At 38.9% G+C, this 18323-nt stretch overlaps 1 protein-coding gene across 25 annotated transcripts in view; it reads right to left on the minus strand.

Annotated features, from left to right (window-relative positions):
• FOXP2 (forkhead box P2) overlaps window positions 1-18323 on the minus strand; it is a 686563-nt gene that overhangs the window by 95456 nt on the left and 572784 nt on the right. The window contains exon 2 of one of the 25 annotated variants that reach the window (XM_059725980.1): window positions 10090-10160. The exons of the other annotated variants lie outside the window; for them this stretch is intronic. The gene's annotated coding sequence lies outside the window, so the exon portion shown is untranslated. The remainder of the gene's footprint in view (window positions 1-10089; window positions 10161-18323) is intronic. 25 annotated transcript variants of the gene reach the window in all.

Here is an 18323-nt window from a genome sequence, read left to right on the forward strand (position 1 = left end):
ATGTTAATGCTCTGATTTGTCAAAGTAACAGTAAAAATTGTAATAAATATCAGGTAAGGGATTATTTCAATAGCATGAAAAACTGTAGTTCAGAAATGACACAGACACTGTAGCTGTCATCAGAAATTTGCATAATAAAAGGCTGTTTAAGCTTGACAAGCACATAAACAGAAAAATATATGCTATAAAATTAGTCATTGTAAGCATGAATATTTAAGCTTAGCTGGCAGAGCACCTCTACTTTATCTAATTCGTCCTCAAATATTCACAAGGTGAAACACATGAAGCAACAAAGGATCCTGCAAAATATTTTGTTTATTTACAACACTGACATTGGTCAAATGTATCTTCATCAGCTTATGCCTCTAATATGGTAACATCTTGAACTATTATGTACTTTAACAAGGTTTTCATTGTATATATACACTAAAGAATAAAATGGAGTAAATTTAATAAAATTAACTCTAGAGAGTAACTTATTAAATCTCAAAAGCTCTTTTATTAGAGAACGACTTTCTTTCAAAGAGTTAAGTGTGTTTTTAACATTATGTACAAGGTGGTAGAATTGATTTAGTGAACAGTTTATTTCACAAAAATGTTTAGAGGCAAATGAAACAAAAAAAATAAAATGATAAAATGACAAAATATTGGAACTATCATGACAGTTCATTTTGAGATTTCCAAAGGAAATATTTGGATTTTTCAGATTAGATTTACAAAAGGACTCTGGCATTATTTGCAAAAGCTCTAAGGGGAAGGTGATATGCTCCATCCCACCGTAGGGCTATAACACTCTATCTGGATGGTAAGGCCCCAGTTTAAAATCTTCCTTTCCTGAAACAGAGAAGGCCCTGAAATTGTAGATCCCATTCAAAAGAGTGCTTTAAAAACTAAGCCATTAGTCTGGGATGCGTCTGTCTCAGACCTCTGTAGGGTAAGTTTACCATACCTGGCAACAATACTCTCAAGCAAATCAGAGGTAGTGTAGTTCCATCCATGCAGTGCTCCAGGTGGGCTAATCAGCAGTGCTGAGATGCTTCCAGGTAGTCCATCTGCATGCTAATAAGTCTGCTAATGAAGAGCTACACTGCTTCTGTTTAGATTGTAGCCTGCCTAAAGCAGTGCAGTGTGTCAGAGGATGCCACTTCTGAGCAGACCAAACAATGTATAAACAGCCTCTCCTGATGAAGCTACTACACTCTGCAAGTCTAATTAAATATACCTTGGGCCTGAGAATGAGTCATTCTATAGTCTGCTGGTTAGGACACTAACCTGAGAAAGGGAAAATCTAGGGCATCTAGACATGTGATGGAGCTGTGCTCTGAGAGCCGCTCTAATTAAAGCACCTGCAACATCAAGTGTATTCAGCATCCCAGACTTCAGCAGAATCAATCATAGCAGACTCGATTAATTGAGTCAGCTCTGATGTGTGCTAATTAGCATGCATTGGAGCAGAGCAGGGCTATGTGTATAGGCGTATAGCCCCTCTAATTAAAGCGCCTCCACTCCACCCCACAGCACATGCATAGATGCCCCTAGGTTCTAGTGTCTGGGTGAGATTACATGTTACAATTAGACCATGGTAAGAGCATGTAAAGCTTGAACAATTGCACATTAAGGCTGGTTAACACATGTTAAGTGCCCTTAAGGGGTCTTAAAGTTATGCCCTTTTGGGTGAGGATTATCTTTGAGCTGTGCTATTCTGGTCAAGTAAAGTTGAATTCTGGCTGCTTGCCTGGGATAAAACCACCAATTAGCAGCCCTCCAGTATCCCAGAACGCACTGCTTCCAGTGGACTAGGTATAATCCAGGACTCTACGGCCCTGGATTGACAGCTGGGGACAGTCAGGCAGCAGGTGACTGGGAAGGGAGTGGAAAGGTGTGAAGGGGGGCAAGGGGACCAGGAGGAAGGGGGGAGCAGGTAGGCAGGAAGGTGCTAGACTGCCAGCCCATCTGCACCCCAAATTACCCCCTCCATCCCCCCCCCCACTGCTCGGATCACTGCCCTGTCCCCCAATGCCCCCCCAAATTACCCCCACCCCCTTATCAGCCTCTCTACCCCCTCAGATTTTCCCCCACTCATTCCCTAATTGGCCTTACCAACCCCAGATCACTGCCTTAACATCCTAGGCAGCTCAAGAGTGACAATGGGGGGGAAGAGCTCAATTCCTGAACTCCCTGCTGCTGCCACTGCTGCATCTCAGGCGGATTGGGGTGGCATGGTGGTGATCCAGGGGTAGCAGGGCCAATCAGGAGCCAATAAAGGGTACCAATGGGAGCAATCCAAGAGGCACAGGGGCCCCCTTTCCTCTGAACTATACTGTGCCTAGAGAGCCAGTAAGCGGGGCAGGTATGGAACAGACTTGCAGCCCCTAGCCAAGCCTGTGCTCACCAGCCCTCTAGTGGTAGGGCTGTGCATGTTAGAGAGGGTATTAACCATTAATGTGCAACTGATCACTAGCCTGTGTTAAATTTAACACAACTAACTGTCCTTACAATTAGTATTTCATTTAATTAAAAATGACCTAAAATTAAATGAAACATTGAATGTAGTGTTCTGTTCAATCCACCAAAACAGAATAAAAAATTATTTTGGGAAGATATGAAACTTTTTTTTCTTTCAGCCACTGATTCAAAAAAATAAGTTATTTGCACAGCTTTCGTTCTAATGCAAAACAGTAAGACTAATTCAATAGTGTAAATTTGGAACATATAACTTTTAGAGGATTGAGGCCATAGAGTTATATTAACAATGATTTTTTCTAATAATTTCTCATATTGTTGAATCTGTTACATAGAAATATAACTGCCTGTATTTTTTATAGAATCTACCCAGAAATTAATGAAATTAAAATATTTTGAATTTTTTTAAAGTTCCCCCTAGTCTGAGATAGTGTAAAACTGTACATTTCATAATTGCTGTGTTTATAAAACACATAAACATACCCCTAACTTTCCCAGAAGTAGATTCAAAACCTGCCATAAAATATTTTTATCTTTAAGTTTTATTTGCATTAGATAATAGAGGTTCTTTAGAATGAAATAATTAAGCAAAGCCAGTAATGGCAGTTACTAAAAAAGCTAATGTAGTAGTTGTATCCTAAACATATATGCCGTGTCTCCACAAGCATGGACATTTGATTCCCTGGGGACACCTAGCAGCAGCACACCTTGTGCCACTGCTAGCTGTAACTGAGGAACACCTGTGCCACATGCTCAACTGGTGTGGTAGCGGAGGCTGGAGCCAAAACTATGCTGGCCCCAGCAGCTTTACCTGAGGTCCAGGAGGACTTCTGGGGCTGCAGCAGCAGCAAACCTGCTGCTCAGAGCTTGACCAGCAGCTGGAATATGGCTCCGGCTGGCCAGGCTCTGGTTTCAAGTGGTGTACGCTGTCCCCATGTGTGTTGTTCCACCTTTTTTTTTTTGTCAGGTTTTTTTGACCCCTGGATATCCAAGGGTCAACCCCCCACTCCTCCGCTTCCCAGTGCTCTCTCCTCCAGTCCAGAGAACAGCTGACTGTGCAATATGTGGTGTTGCAGACGTGTCTGTGGCACCACATACCACACAGCTCTGTTAGTCTGGATGCGGACATACGTGCTTTTCATTCTTACTGTTACTGCACCTCATCTTTTAAAAGTAAAGTACAATTTTGTGTTTAATTCTTTCAGCTGACTTAATTGGTTTTGTCCTAAAAAAAAGTAACGCACACAAGATACTAAAGAACTGTATCTAAGTGTTTGATTGAAACTGGAACTGCTGCATTTTGGAATTGATTCCACTAATAGTAAGACTTGATCCAAATTCAGTGACACTGTAATTGGATTTAATTTTTAGGATATGTGCTTAATAACATAGAAAATAACTGTTTTAAATGTTATTTGAGATATATTATATGAACATTAGGGGTACATTGATAAAAGATTTTTTGGGCCAATACTGATGGCCGATTACTACTGAGCCATATTGGCCGATACCTATTTGGTTGCCAATATGCAGCCTGGCAGCTTGGAGAGCAGTGTCCAGCTGGTAAGTCTTTTGGAGTAGAAGGGGTGAGAGGGAAGGAAGGGACATGGGGGGGGTGGGAAGAGCAGATCAAGGTCCCTGCAGGGAGGGAAGGAGTGGGGCTGGGGCAGAGACAGGCACTGCCCAGCCAGGGCAGGGTGCAGGATGGAGCTGTGAGTGGCTCATCTGAGGGGGTGCGGGGAGGGGGGCAGCTCCTGCTACTGAGCACACCCCCAAGGAAGGAATGGGGGGGCACGTGCCTCCCAATTTGTGTGTGGGGTGAGCATGGGCTGCTGTTGAGGGCTGGGGCTGGGAAGTGTGCCAGGTTCTTCCCAGCAGGAGGGGGGCTGGATCAAGGCTGCACTAGGGCCAGGTAGCAGCAGTGGTGCTGGAAGGGGGTGGTAGCTCCCCTCCCAGCACTGCCGCCGCCTGCCCCGACTGCAGCCCTGGCCCAGCCCTCTTTCTGCCAGGAAAAGCCAGGTGCTGCCCCTAGGCCCAGCCCACAGCTGCAGCCTGTCCTTGCCCTGTGCATAGATCAGGGGGCACATGCCCCCAAGCTTCCCCTGGGGAGACATGCCCCCATGCCTCCTCCGCCGCACCTCTCAAATTTGCTGCTCACGGCTCCATTCCATGCCCCACCCTGGCTGGGCAGCACATGCCCCATCCCTTGCTCTACTCCCTCACTCCAGGGGCCTTGATCTGCCCCCACATCCCCCTTCTCTCCCCCAGCACCTTCCCACCAACAGACTTACCAGAAGAATGCTTCTCTCCAAGCTGCTAGGCTGGCCGTGTGCATGTTGCAGCTGTTTATGCACATGGCATTTTTGATTACATTATTGGCCATATTAGCCAAAAATAGCCAATTGCCAATAATGTCAATTTTCCTTTTATCGGTGCTGATATTATATGCACTAATGTATTAGTACACCTCTAGTGAACATATACGCAAGGATGATAACACAGTTCACATGCATACCATTCTTTGTTCAAACCACTTTTATAATTATTGATTTTTTCAAAAAGTACTAAATATTCATCTTATATTAACTTAGGTTTTGTGTATACATGAACAAAGCCCAATCTATGCTAGATAGACAGAATCTATCTATTCTAGTGGTGAAATCTATGTGTTAATCTATACAGAGCAATATGAAAAAATGCAGTGTGCCCTCTCCTTTAGCTCCACCAAGCATACCTTTAACTTTCCTAATGCATTAGCAGTTACTAGCAGCTGTCTTTACATTAAAAATAATAATGACGAAATTGTTTCATTCAGTAGTTCACATTACATTCTAACTCTTAGAAGCAAATTCAAAACTGAAGTTCTTCATAAATTGAGATAAAAATGTGCTGAGTTTTCAAGAACCAAAGATTGTTTTTATTTTTTCCCCTAAATGTGAAGAAAGAAAAAATGCCTGTTTCTGAAAAATAGAAATAACCATTAACCAGTCAAATGTTGTAAATGACTAGTTTTGCAAATTCACAGTCTACTCCATTTAGTCAATCGTGTTTTGGGTCAATTAAAATTGAGATTTGATGATTTTTAAAAGTACATATACACATACATAAAGCCAAAGGAAATGTCAAAATTAGTTTTGAATTACAAATTGCAACATTGTTTTGAACAATTTTAATGAAATATTTTGACGTTATGTTTTTAAAATGTGAACCAATTAGTCCAAAATGAGCTGAATTTAGAAGTGCTTCATTTTGCTCAACCTGAATTTTATTTTAATGTGAACAGTTTGGACAAAATGAGCTGAATTTACAAAATATTTCAGTTCTGCTAAATCTGCATTTTTGCTAATATAGTTACAACCAAAAAAAAAAAAAATCACCCAGTTCTAATACTCAACACTATGACTTTATAGCCTCGCCTGGAGTCTGGCCTAGAAGTAGGAGCTTTCCAGTGGGACAGCCCCCATAGTTGACCCATGGAAAACTCTAAGATAAAAGATTTTAAAATTAATTTATTATAATTCATAGGGAAAGCTATTTTAGATCATTTTAGAATGTTTGTAAAATGTAATCCTTTTTTTCTGGAAACATCTGTCTCAGTTACATAAGGAAAGGGGTATGGAAAGAATGGTAAAGAGAAAGAAAGGAAAATTATATGACTGGTATATCTTAAGTATTGATGGTGAAAAGAAAATGCAGGGGCAGTGGAGGCAATAGATATACGTGCAATTGTTGGCACCAGCTAGTTAATGGGATAGCTACAAAGATAGTTTAACTAATTAACTACTTTTTGGGCAAAGTCAGCAGGCTGAGGTTGTCTGCTATAAGCCTGACAAGGTGTAGTGGTTTCAAATGTATAGATATATTTCCCTAAGTGATGATGTCCAAGTCATTCATTATTGGGAGCTTTGTTTCAGTGGCCAAAGCCAGATAGGTTTGTGAAGTGAACCATATCCTGAAGTAATTCTTACCACACTTTATGAAACTTGTGTTAGATGCAGGGGTTCTTAGGGTAAGAGACCATATTCTCCCTGTTACTTGATAAGATAATGATACGTCAGATATTTCAAAGAGAAGAACTAATGTCACTGGGAGCTGAATGTGCTCAGTTCATCTGTAATATCATGCCTACAGACTCTGGCAGATTCATGCTGTTTAACTTCCATATGTATTGTTTATGAAACAGAGTTGGTTTCAGGATGAGTAAAATTTACAACATTTGCAGTAATGTGCACCACAGGAGTGAATCTTTAAAATAGGCTTATTGCACAACTTTCCAGCTGTGGATTTCCATTATAGTTAATAAAGCAGCACATTGGTAACATTTTGAGATCCTGGGTGATATATGAAAATGGTACTTCTATAAGTGTTTAGAGTTTGTTCTGCATTAATATACCAATCATATCAACACTACAAAATCCTATAGTGCAAGCAATGATTTAAAACCTTGCAACACCATCAGTAAATTCTGTCATGACATTAAAATCCTGTTAAGATTAGATAAAATATTCCTATAAAAATCACCTGATTTGTGGCTTGTTTTTAAAAAAGCCTACAAATCCCTTTACCTATATTTTCTACCAGTATAGGACACTAATGTATTGTGTAACAGAAAAAGGTTATATTAGGAAATACAGTAAGTAAATGATGAAAATAAGCCTGGCTGTGCATTTTTGTATACTTGGGTCTATTAGCATGTTGGGAATTTCTGAGCAACTAACTTTTGAGTACCTTCAAAGGTATCTAGCAGGCTTTTTTATCCTAGAATGTCTGAGTGTGTCTTACTTAGAACAGTCTTTCTATAGATCTTATTAAAAATATATTATTTAAAATTTAGTATTCATTAGAATCTCTGCTTAGTGTATTGAGGAGTTACATAAGGAGATACACACCTTAATTGTAAACAAACAACAACGTTATATATGTTAAAATATACTCTGCCGTACGCTAAAGACAAAAAATAAATAAATGTTTGACATACACAACTAGATATTTTTAGTTTAGGTTTCTTTCAACAGCTCAAAAATAACCTGAAGTGTTATATTTATACTAAAACACAGTTTATATTTAACTGTGGATGAGGAAGAGACTATTCTGGTAGCAAGATGTACAGAATCCCACATTCATGCTATTAGTATTATGTTCTTAACCAGAGATTACCTATTGTTCCAAGGCTTAAACTGTTACCACCACGGGCTCATTCTTTAGCCTAGGGTCATTTTGTAAAGCATTTCAGAGATGTCGCACAAGCTACATGCTAAAACAATAACAAATATGCATCCGAGACTAGAACTGGATCTAATCTGATTCAAGGCTCCACTGAATAAACAGTCTTTGGTTGTGTGTAAATTTATAAATTTATCTGCTCAAAAAGTCACTATTAATGTAATGGAGAATTCACGAATGACCTTCCAAATTGACATTTGATATTTTACACTGACAGCTAGAAACACACATATACACACCCACAAAGACTTTTGGGACTTTTGGATATCTGTGCGTGACTTTCTAAAGCCATTTATTAATCCAGCCTTGCAATGATAGATATCTTAGGTAAAAAAAAAGTCTGTTCTTTTGGAATTAGGTAACTAAGATTCACTATAATTACTACCAGCTAGTTTGCCCTTGAGGATACTGACCTCAAATTTTGTGCATAGGTTTAGTTAGGTTTCCTCAGAATCCTCTCCGAAACTGTTCTGCCCGATTCAATCCATGTAATCTGTAGTCATCCTAATATTTTTAATGTTTTTTTTTCAGTCACATAGACTTACTCAAAACAGGATTTGTGCTCACAATTTATTTCACTGTTTGATTTTATGTCTAGTTTACAGCACTGGCCATTTGCCCCACCTTTGGCACACTAGACTTTGAAGTGTGTAAGAATTCAAAAAAATTGTGGAATGGTTTCAATACAAGTCTTTCTACTAATAGGTACTAAATCTTACTCTATATGATTTGATGTGGCATCCATTACTGGGATGTTAATTGAGCAGATGTACTTGCAATACAGATGCAAGTATATATGAAGTCTCAGTCTGAGTTTTGGTACAGGTAAAGCACCGAGACCGCCCCATTAGTCTTAGAATGATATGTTTGCAAGATAGATGGGGGGAAAGAAAGCCTTCATTTCTGTCAGCATTAGTCTTAACTACAACTTTGCAGCTGCTTTTTATTTTAGCTTTGTAGTTCATCACTTCTATGAAATCACCTGAAAGGGAGTAGGTTGAATATGATCAACAATGTATTTATATGATTTAAGTCAAGCAGAAGGTACTGTCACTACAAAGTTACTATGCAGTTATGGCTCATATTGTAAATGTAGAAGTCAGTATTTTAACCTTAATTCTGCTAAATGTGCATGCATGTAAAACTTATATAATAATATATATATAAACATATGGGAGGTATTGGCATGGAGTTTAGGGATCCATATTCTTCACAAATAGTGAAGTCATTTCCAACCCAATACAGTACTATATACCAGACACTGAACTAAATATAAATTCAAATATCATTACTAGGTAGTAATTGATAGATGCTGATATTTCAATGGCTATTGCTACATTCTGGACACATCTACACGTGACATTATGTCGTCATGACAATGTGCTACAGCAATGTAGCATCAGCAGCCAAAAAACAATGCTGCAGCTACGTTGCCATAGTGATGCGCTCCCTCAGTATAGTGCATCACTATGGCAACGTAGCAACTAAAGATAACCACGTGAACGTCGCAGTACGGGCTGTTACCGTGCCATCATTTACTACTTTGAAACGGAAGTACTAAATGACATTGCAGTAACAATGGTGCCGTAGGGGCACATGTAACGTGCCCATTTAATATGAACCTATAGTGTTATTTCAATTTTCTTCCACATGGACTGGGATCATAGATCAGCCACCATCAAAATTACCAATAATATGTTAACAGTCGATAAACATTGACTTTTTAATGACATCTGTTATATTTGGTGTTGTATGAAAATCCAAGCTAGACAGACCACCTTTATTCTTTTTATTCACCTTTGGAAAGAATTTCTGAGAACACAACATGGCTTGAGTTACTACTACTGTACAGATGGACTATATACTACTCTATCTCTATCCTTTGACTAATGCAGTGACAAAGTGAATAAGCAGCTAGACTTGGGAATAGATTAGTAGAATTTGGATGATCCAGGCAAAATTGGCATGATAAAAGTTGGTTTATTTCTATTTACAAGCAAGTTCTATTTTCTTAGAGAAATATGTTTCTGGATTGTCATACACTTAATACTTAGACTGAACCATCTATAACAAGGTTATATAACCAAAAGTATTTTTGTATTATTTCCCTTTTAGCAAATCAACAGTTTTTGGCACCAAAAACTACTGACAAGCTAGCTGTTGGCTAAAATAAAGTTAGTGAGACCACCCAGACTGAAAATAGAAATATCTAAAAGGCATAAAGTGGTTTGATGCTGAGGCATATGGAAGGGAAAAAAGGACCTTTTTCCTACTTTGTGTCAGTCATGGTACTGGACATAGATTTGAAGTGTTTCCAAGACTGTTATCTAACTACAATCTGAGTGAAAACAATGTTTAAAGTGAGGGACAGAAGCTATAAAAATTAGGAAAATTTTCACTTACATTTATCCAAGATGGCTGTCGCTATTAGTGTTGGAATTCTGCTATGGGCTGAGGTCACATGACCCTGTAAGCTAAAATAGAGAAGCTTCAGCAGAGGGTAACTGAAGCTGTAGCACATTACAATACATTTTTAAGCTTGTAGGTATTGACTGAAGTTTTAATTTTTAACAACTATTTTCCCGAAGGCCAGAAAAGTGATCTCTACTTTAGTCACTTTTCAAGCCTGCAGATAACAGTTCTTTTCAGCGTTAGCCTCAACTCTGCAATGTCTGTCTATATTTTAAATATAATATATGATGTGATATAGCATGTTTGTTTTATTAGCATAAATTTGGAGTTGCCACAAATGGCAAAGCAATACGCCAATTATGCAGGTCATCCCAAACACAAGTGGAATAAAACCTTTATACCATATATATATGGTGATAGCATAACAGAAAATCTACTTTAGACTTTCTAAAAAGCTTTAGAATACATTACTGGTGTTATTTTTAATATTTTCCACTTGTAAAACTACATTTTTAATACTATAAACCTCAGGGAGAAACGAACTTATAGATGTTAGAAAATATCAAAATGACTAACAGTTTTTATGCATATCAGTAATGCCATTTTAATTCCTTTTATATCTGAATCTATACAGAATAATCTATGCAGAATTTCACTGTTTAGACAAACTTGCAGTGCTACCACTTATATTACTGCTTTTGTTCTGTGAATAGATTTCTTTTTCCAAGACAGTAAGGGCCAGATTCACACTGGTAAACTAGGGTTAAATCCTTTTGCATATATGTGCCTAAGTGGCATTTACATAGCTGCTTAACTGAAAATTTTGACACCTATGTAGAGTTTAGATTTTACATAGCTACACCCACCCAGTACTTCCCTTCTGGACAGTCTCAGTATTTCACACTAGCACTTAATACCAGGTATGTCCTTAGACTTCAGCAACAGGAAAAAAAAATGTGATGATCAGGTATCTGAAGCCAAAGGAAGACTCACCCCCCCAACCTTTGAGCCCAATAGCCTATCGTCTATATAACACTTCATCAGAGAATATTTCCAACCAAAACACAGCAGCCTTGGCCATTCCACCCTGATGGGGAAAAAAAAAAACTGCAAGAGAAGGAGGAAGCAGTCTTGGTGCTGCCCACATTGAACATAACAAGTTACTGGTTAACGCACTCACCCAGGAACTGGGAGATGTGGGTTCTGGAACTACCTCAGCCTGAGGTTCAAACCAACATCTCTCACTTACCAGGAGAATGACACAAATCCCACCATGCAGAGTAGGCAGGATGAGGCCACCCTCCACCCATCCTGTAGAACTCAAGCAGCGAGGAATGCAAAAAGTATGGGAAAATAAGCAGGAGGGATCATGTCTCTGCTGCTCACTTGCCCTTGGGAGTGGAAAATCCTCAGCTCTACCCAAACCTGAGCCAGCTGTAGTGACCCAAGTCGGTGCCACACTCATGAACCCTGCCCCACCTGTAGCCTGGCAGGGGGTTGGGTGGGAAAGGGGGTTTCTGTTCCTGCAGCGTGCCACAGCTCAGCTCAGGCAGGAAGCTGTGGGGGAAGGAGTCTGGGGTCTCTCTCCCAGCAGCCACCCCAGTTGGGCTGCAGTGCACTGCTGTTTGGCTGGGGGAGGAGGGTGGTGCAGGGGAAGGGCTGTAGGGTCAGTGTCCCTGCAGCAGCTCTGGCAGGGCAGCACCACAGCTTTGCCTGGCAGGGGCTGCTACAGGGGAAGGCTCTGGGGTCTTTTCTCCAGTAGCAACCCTTGCTAGGTAGTGGTGTAGCACGCACTGCCTGGCCCAGGCTGCTGTGGGGGAAGGGTTCTGGGGTCTGTGTCCCTGAAGCAGACCCAGCCAGGCAGTGCCATGCTGCAGCTGTTGGCTGAAGTTGTCAAGAGGTTGGGGGGGAAGGGAGCCCCACCACATGGACCTAGCCCATTGCCGCTCCAAGCCAGCAAGTTTTTGGAGGGCTCTTGTAGCAACAGGGACTCTTCCCCCACCTTCCCCTCCAGCTGCTGCTGACAGCCACCAGCTGGTGGGGGCGGGGGGTGCTGTGGAGAAGGGCTGCTCTGGCAGCCTCCTGGGAAGCATGCAGGAGTGACCCCAGTGGCCACTGCAGGCAGGATGTGAACTCCCCCCACCAAACAGCAAATGTGTTTGTTGGCTCCTGTTCTAACTTACAGCACTTTGAGTAAAGCTTTACTTAGCCATTATTATTAATAATATTCCCATTTAAGGAACTGGTGGGAACTCTAAATATGCTCTTTTAAGTCAATCAAAGATATACTTGCTTCTGTAAAAATGTACAATGCAAAAACTGAAACGTTCAATTTATGTAGGCATATGTAGATGTCGACAGATATAAATATATACATATATGCACAAGAGATAGTTATACACACATGATTTTTTTCTATTGCAACATAATCTTTCAAAAATGGATAATATAATTGTCAAAGAAAGTAGTATTTTGAACAGAAAATAGCAGCAGTTTCCTTAACGCAGTGGCACGGCAAGTCTTTGTGAATTTACTTTTAATGGCAACCACTATATAATCAAAATCTTATTGAAAAAAGTTGTAATTCTCTTGTCTCTGATATAACTAAAGGCCTATTTTCATCACAGCTAACGAAACAAAAACAAACAAAAAAAGCCTGTCATCCTAAAAATGGAAAAAATTATAATAATCATAAACACATTATTTCCTTACATATAATAGCCAGGGGATTTTTCAGCCTTTCTATCCTGCAAATTTCTTTAGCTTTGTGCAGTCTTATACACTAGATACTAGGGTAACTTAGGAAACATCTATCAATCTGTTTTTCTATGATATGATATTCAGCTAGTGAGCCATCACCCTCTCTCTTGATTATATGATTTTTTAATAGAAATCAACTCAAAGCATGTGGAAATGATTGGACTGAATGAGTTTGTAGGTTTAGGAAAAATTAAGTTTTAAAAAAATTAAGTGAATAAGTTGTTTATTCTATTGCTCGCTATCTGTTCAATGCCACAAATGAAAACCAATATATGCAATTACACATTAATGGAAATCCTTAGTGTTCCAGTCCACGTAGTTTTGCCATAAAACAGCACATATAAGGTTGAACATTCACAATGGAAAATAGATTATTTTACAAATATTTACTCATAAATTCAGCTTATTCAAGAAATGGTCCAGCAAGCAAAATAACTTAAAAACAAAACAGCAAATAACTTGGCAGCACATCTTGAAATGTGATGACCACCATCAATCTAGAAAATGTGTGAGATTTAATTGGAAAATGTGTAATGTTTTAAATTAAAGGAGAATTTAAAAATACATTATTTATATTTATGAAAAGATTATGAGGTGAAGCAACTTTAATTCTTTACAGTTTATTACAAACCATATTACAAAGTGCATTTGTAAAATAAATGTTTAAATGATGATGCCATGACAAGTTGTTACAGAGCATATTATAAGATGCAAATATTGTTAAATACGTGTGCATGTTTAATGCATGAATTAAAGTCATCAAGCATGTTATAAAATGTCATAAAATTTTACAAATGATAATAAGATATTTATAAATGGCAATTTACTATAAAATGTGTGCAGAAAAGTAAATAGTACTAAACTGAGTTCCAGTTTGAGTTGGTCTCTTTTCTCCCCTATTTTTTACTTATAATATTAAGTATAAATACTGTATGGCCCAGCCAAATGCTTGTTTGGTGGCTGTCTAGCTATGTCAATCTAGTATTGCCAGAACTTTTCAATGCAAGAGTTAAGTCAGTCTTTCATAAGACTGACATTCTCTACCAGCTTGAAACCTCTGATTAACAGTAATAGCAGCTTGGGATATTGTCTGCTATGAAGAGTTAAAACACCTTGGATAGTACCGACTTGTTTCTTTTTTCCCAGCTTTCAGAACTGATAAACCTATGCAACTGAAATGAATAGAAGCTCCATGTTCTTTGTTTGCTCAATTTGCAACCTGTAATGTTAATAAAATGGAAAAGAAATAGCTTTGTCTCACCGTTTGAGACTTCACTTGTGAATCTAGAACTCCTTAAGGCCCTTGCGTTTTAAGCAGTTCCTAGTACTAAAGAGTAGCCATCAAACTGTTGGTCACAGGAATATCCATATTTTCTTACATACAATATAATTAAGATACACATCTTGTTTTTGAAAGGCAGAATAAGTAGAAAAAAAGACCTTTTCTTGAAAATACTGGCACATACAGTATATTCCAAGGGAAACGGAGGCAGTTGGAGCAGTGGAGGGGCAAAACATCATGGCTGCTCTATACATCCCTAGATGCAAGATGCCACAGATCTTGCTGGCTGAGCCAATATACCTCCTCTTTTCTCAAGATGAGCTGGGTAGGCAGCATCTGCCAGGTTAGCTGAGGGCCCAATGCTAGCCAGAAACACCTGCAGGGTGGATGGGAACCTACCCACTGCTCTGGCACCTTGGTTCAACACTGATTTAAAAAAATGGCTTCTGGAGCACATGCATTGGCCAAGGGAAAAAGAAAGTGTCTACACCTAGTATCTTGGAAGCCTCCTCTGCCACGTGTGCAGTATTACTCTCTTTTTCCCAGAAAAGGTTCAAGCCACAGAAGCTACTATTATTGTATTTCCTTGCTTAAAACACACACTCCAATGTCAAGCAGCTGATTTTTTGAATAAAAAGGCTGTGTTGTAGGTTAGAAAATATGGTAATTCTACCACTTCCAGGCATACATGGAGATCACTAAACAAATGGAAGACAGCAGGGTCCTTCCCCATCCATTACAGCAATGAAAAAGTTTGTGCATGAGGAACAAAATATGAAGAAACACTCTGATTCCAGAGTTGAAGTAGACTAGATGATAGAGGAGATGATGGACGAGATTATGAAAATGAAGAAACATCCCCCCTTTCCAGTCAGTAGCCTAGATTCAGAAGCAGAAAAAAGAGATGGTTTTAAATATGAAACAAGCCATTCACAGAATGACACTGTGACACCACACTAAATGTCTTGGTGGTGGAGATGTATCAATATGTAAAGTCAGCATCACAGTATTTGTACTCTAACTACAGAATTAGTAATTAATGTACAATTATTTTGTACTTTAATTTCTTGTTCCACTAACTGACAAAGTAGAGTTCCAGCTTATGAAAACTGAGTAACACTGTGTTAGATAGCTTTGGTAAATCTGATTCTCTGATTGGTATTTTGCCATTATTCTGTCTCTCAATGTTTTGAAAAGTTTAATGAAATCCAGTAGTTGGAAGCTTAAACTAAATAAATTTAGACTAGAAATGAAACTCAAAGATTTTAACAGGCAAAGTAATTAAGCATTGGAATGACATGCTTGGAGACATAGTGGATAATTCATCTTTGAATTCTTTACATTGAGACTTAATATCTTTCTAAAAACATATAGCTAAAATAGAAGTTATTGGCTCAATGCAGAGATTACTGGGAGAGGTCTAAGGGTCTGTTTTATGAAGTAGATTGGAAGATCATAAAGGTCTCTTCTGTCCTTAAAAACTATGATATGGTTTTTATCACTGTTCAAAGACAATGAAAGCTTCAAAAGAAAACAACTTAAATTTCCCACTATCACATCACAAAGGCTACTCTATGCATTATTACTGCAATAGTTTATTTAAACTCCAACATATATTTCACTATATGTTGTCTATTTAAATGTTTCCACTTTATTATTTTGAAAATACTCACTCTTGTTTAGTCAGCTTTGATTTCATAAATATTGTGATGCTTTGGTTGGAAAAAATGCAGGGCTACCTTTGCTTGTTTAAATTAAGTGCAATTTCCACTATGTGCTGGTAACTTCGTAGTTATTCTGTAGACTGGGACCAGCACAAAGACATCCACAGGAAGCATTAGAAGGTAACCTTCTCAGCTACATCTCAGTAGTTTTATAATTCAACCTGGAGCCATCTATATCTTCTAAACCTCAGATGTTCCTGATATCTAAATGACATGGCTACAATAGTTAGATCAACACAAAATGGCTCTAAGCATTCTTCTCTGATAGAAACAAGAAAGCATTAGAGAAAAGAAACAATTAATGACTGTCTGTTTTTTTCCACCCTACAAAACTCTCACCTGCATAGCTCTGCAAATCCTGTGCGTTTTGTCATCTCTTCCACACATGAAACTATTTTGTTTGGGACTCATATATAGAGACTTACTGCAATTTTGCAGGTTTCATGAAATTTGGCATTGCCCATGAAAGTGGGCGTGCAAAATCCACAGGAAGGAAAGAAAAAAAAACTTATGCAAAATAAAATGCTGGCTCCTCATAGGGAGCCAGCAGTCCTCAGGGTGCTGCAGTAGCCTGCTGGGGCACAGAAGGGGGGTGGGAGAGGGGGAGGTTGCCTGCTCAAAGGGCTACCAGCAAGATGTCTGCGAGGGCTGCCTGTCATGTGTCCTCACCCCCCTCCACCAATCGGTGGTGAGGGATGGGGCTGCACGATGGACCAGTAAGAGGTGGGGCTATGTGACACTCAGCCCTCACAACAAATCAGTGGCCAGAGGTGGGGTTCCTTGACCAATCAGAGGTGTGGGAGGCCTGCTGCACTCCACCATGGGCTGGGCTCCATGTTCTGCCTATGAAATTGGTGGGCAGCTGCCATGAACTAGGTAGGCTCCTACTCCTCCCTGGGTTGTGTATATACCCAACATATCATTCACACTCAAGCTTTTCAACAGATGCACCTATTTTATCATCTAAAGTATGTTAAAATAACAACAAGATATCAATTTCTGGATAAAACCAGAGAAACCAAAACAGATGATACTTCAAGAAACCACCCTTGCTTCCTTCCTCTGGTGGTGTCTCTCTAAATTCACCAAAGTAGTGTGAAGCTTTCAGGTTCTGGTTGACCTTCTTTATGATTATAAACAAATTTCAAATCAACCTACTAGAAAAACAAAACACAAAGAAACCAAGGAGTGAAGGAGGGGAAGCATAATAAGATAAAAGGAAGATCATGAGAAACAGAATTGCTAGTAAGTCATTTTCCCCTTTCATATATCCTCCTCTTAAGCTTTGTAAAATTCATTTTGACAAACTGTGGATGTAGCAAGCTTAATGCAAGAAGCAGTCTTACAGTTTTTTAATTCATCAGTCTACAGCTGAAGTCCAATGTCAAATGCAGTAAAAAAATACATGGCCATCTAGTAGCCTTCTAAATTGCCATAACCAATGTCACTCTGCTCAGTAGGCAGACTTGTTTGGTGAAATGACTCAGCATAACTAAGGAAGCCAGCAACCTTTCTGTTTATATAGAAATTTGGTCAATGAGTCACAGTGTAGCTATTAATTCTATAGGAACTTTTTTATTAACCAGATTTTCATAACAGTAAAATGGGGAGGTTTTCCACAGTAACTACCTTGAATTATTTTCATATAGGTAAATAAAAAGTAAAGCACTGAGTAGGGTTCAGTTTAAAGTTCTATTTATAGTTGAAATTTGGCATGTTTTACAGAGTAGTTCTTCATTCAAAATTTGCCTCTCTTATTTGGCTGTGCGTGTGAGTTCTGTCTTTTTTTTTGCATTTTAAAATAAGATTTCTTTCTGTTATGTGTTCAGATAAATGTAAGATAAGACAATGTCTGCTACTGAAAATATGACAAGTGGCACTTTCCTCATGAATATAATGGGACAGACCAATGGACTGTAAACCAGATTGAAAATACAGGTTATCTAGGGCAAAACAAAGAACCCCAGTGAGTATATTGTGATATCACAGTTTAGGTGAATAATGAAACAGCAATTTCTGTAAAAGACCCCTCTCTGATAAGAAAAGTTATGCTGAGGAAGAAGACAAAGACTTCCTATCTGGGAACAGTAAACAATATCCAAAGTAGAAAATTGGAACTCTTATTTCAACAATAAATCATGGATATATTTTTCCAGAATCTTTTTACTGACGCTGATAGGGTTTAAATCCTAAAACATTCAGGAAGAAACACTACTGCATAAACTTTTGTAACTTCTTCAGCTGAACCTGTCAGTGGGTTAGTGGCACAATGCCTATAAAATTACAGAGATGTACCATTTTAGGAAGAATCCTTAGACATTTCCTAAATCAGGGGCTAGTCTTTAGTCAATTTAGTGGACAGGGGAGGATCACCATGCTGCCTCTGAAGTTTGAAATGTGCCAACATGACATCCTAAAATAAAAGGCAGTCTCAGCAAGGGAAGAATAAAATGAGTTGG

The sequence above is a fragment of the Alligator mississippiensis genome, chromosome 4 (genome assembly GCF_030867095.1).
Source record: "Alligator mississippiensis isolate rAllMis1 chromosome 4, rAllMis1, whole genome shotgun sequence".
NCBI classification, from domain to species: Eukaryota; Metazoa; Chordata; order Crocodylia; family Alligatoridae; genus Alligator; species Alligator mississippiensis.